The sequence below is a fragment of the Argopecten irradians genome, unplaced genomic scaffold, assembly GCF_041381155.1.
Source record: "Argopecten irradians isolate NY unplaced genomic scaffold, Ai_NY scaffold_0858, whole genome shotgun sequence".
NCBI lineage: Eukaryota > Metazoa > Mollusca > Bivalvia > Pectinida > Pectinidae > Argopecten > Argopecten irradians.
The window spans coordinates 15,001-17,348 of NW_027188325.1; the positions used below are offsets into that span (position 1 = coordinate 15,001).

Sequence of the window (2,348 nt, forward strand, 5' to 3'; positions counted from 1 at the left end):
ATACCTCAAAATATTGGTCTGAAGAGGAAAGAATTGCGACGCTCAAAGCTCGGCGAGAAATGTATGATACTAGACCTCGGCGGTAGGTATTCTAGAATCCGTCTCTAAAATAACCATTAAGCGTCTATAATCATTTTTCTGGCTGTCCTCTTTTCGACCTGCTGTTTGCTGCTTATTACCATGGCGCTCACATCATGTCATGCTTTAATTCATATCCTTTCAATTAACATTTTTAAGATTATTGTTGCTTTTGCTAAGCTTGGATATTGAGAGAGAAAATCACCGGTCAACGGTCAGTGCATAAGTAAACTATCGAGCTCACGAATCAGAGGTTAAGTGTTATGGTAGAACGTAGGAACGCGCTAGGCCACTCTATCGACACGGGCATAAGAGACTTCTGAACTTTATCACAAATGAAAATGAAAAGAATAATAATACCGGGTATATGGTTCATGTAGATAGGAAAGTTATGCAATTTTTGGTTCTGTTGAATTAGTTTAACGTCCTATTACAAGCCGGGGTCATTTAAGAACGTGCCAGATTTTAGATGGCGGAGGAAAGCCGGAGTATCAGGAGAAAAAGTATACAATAAATGTATACTTATACCATTGGAGATTATCGACGTCATTGACATTGGCAAGGCAAAAAAAAAACAAAATAATCAATAATTTTTATGTTGTAAAATAAACGATGAACTGTTGTTGTTATTTCAACACAAATATATTATCATTAAACAGGGGGAACAGCTGATATTACAGTACACGAACGGCAGATGAATGACAGTCTGAGGGAGATACACGAAACCCTCGGGGGGTCCTTGGGGAGGAACGGCTGTTGACAGGGAGTTCTTCACATTTCTGGGCAAAAGTCTTTGGAGAAAAAGCGATAGAAAATTTCAAAAAGAAATGTATGACGGACTTCGTTTGATTTTGTAGGGATTGGGAAATGAAAAAACGAACAATTGGAGTAAATACAACTGGGAAAGTGGTTTTGAAACTCCACACACACGACATTCAAGGAATCCGTCGAAGAAAACTCAAAACGTTTCTTTTGAACAAGCGTTGAGCAACTCCAAAAATACTCAGAAAAGGTCGCTTGGACTAAGGGGAGATTGAAGATAGATGCCGAAGTTATGAAAGGATTTTTTTGAGGCACCGATACAGGAAATTGTCAATCATGTCGGTAACATGTTGAAAAAAACAGGAAGGATCAACATGATTATGATGGTAGGAGGTTTCTCAGACTGCGAACTGGTTGACAGAGCCATTCACGACAACTTCTCGCGTATTAAAATTTTAAATCCAAAAGATGGCGTACTTGCGGTTTTGAAAGGCGCTGTGATATATTTGGTGACAAACCAATGGCGATTGCGTCCAGAGTTGCGAGATATACATACGGCTACGAAACCTGGCCGAAATTCAATTCCGAAATCGACCCAGAGGAGTTGAAAGTGGAACATGATGAAGAAGAATATTGTCGAGGAGTCTTTCAGCCGTTTATTCATAAAGGAACTGAAATAAAATGCAATGAATGCATCACTTCCACGCATCGACCAATTTCCGATGATCAAAATGATATGGCGATCCACATATACATATCTCAAGAAAGGGATCCGAAATACATTACGGATCCGGATGTACGACATCTTGGAACTCTCCAGCTTCCGCTTCCGGAATTCAAACCAGGATTACCAAGAAAAGTGCTTGGACGTTTTCATTTTGGGGCTACAGAAGTGATCATTGAGGCAGAAGATATTGAAACTAGGACCCTTCACAAGGCAACATTTGACTGTCTTTGAAAACTTTACTCTCAACTGTAATCAATGTTTGTCTCATATACAGAGTGTCCCAAATACATGTTCCGAGTTTGACACTTTATAAAAAGTCTTTCAATAGAATAGAAGAAGAATTTGATGTTTATACTATAAGAAAGGTAATGATCTGCGTTGTACAAAAATATATTTAACAACATGGCTAAATATTTATCATAATACTTGTATTGGAATTCATGAGAAAGTCACGATTTTGTTATTTTGCAATTTGTTCAGGGAAGTTGATAACTTTCAGTCAAAAATGTGTTTGAAGTGTCCAACCTACTTTTCGATGACGTCATCGCACACGTAATGATGATGTAATCAGTACATGTGCACTATGACTAAAGTTAAATCTATATCTATGATGCTATCCCTGCTCAAAAGAATTTTGAATTTTTCAAAAAAGGTTTAGTATAATAAAAGTGTTAACTGCACTTTCAAAAGACCGATGTACTGGAAATTTTGCTGTGTAGGAAATGTTCTTTGTTTTTTTCGTGGTTGTATAAGGAAAACACGATATATAAACAACGAATCA

General features: G+C 37.6%; 1 pseudogene; it reads left to right on the plus strand.

The window, feature by feature from the left end:
- LOC138313705 (heat shock 70 kDa protein 12A-like) overlaps positions 1 to 1,889 on the plus strand; it is a 2,039-nt pseudogene extending 150 nt beyond the window's left edge.
- Positions 1,890 to 2,348: the final 459 nt, after the last annotated feature.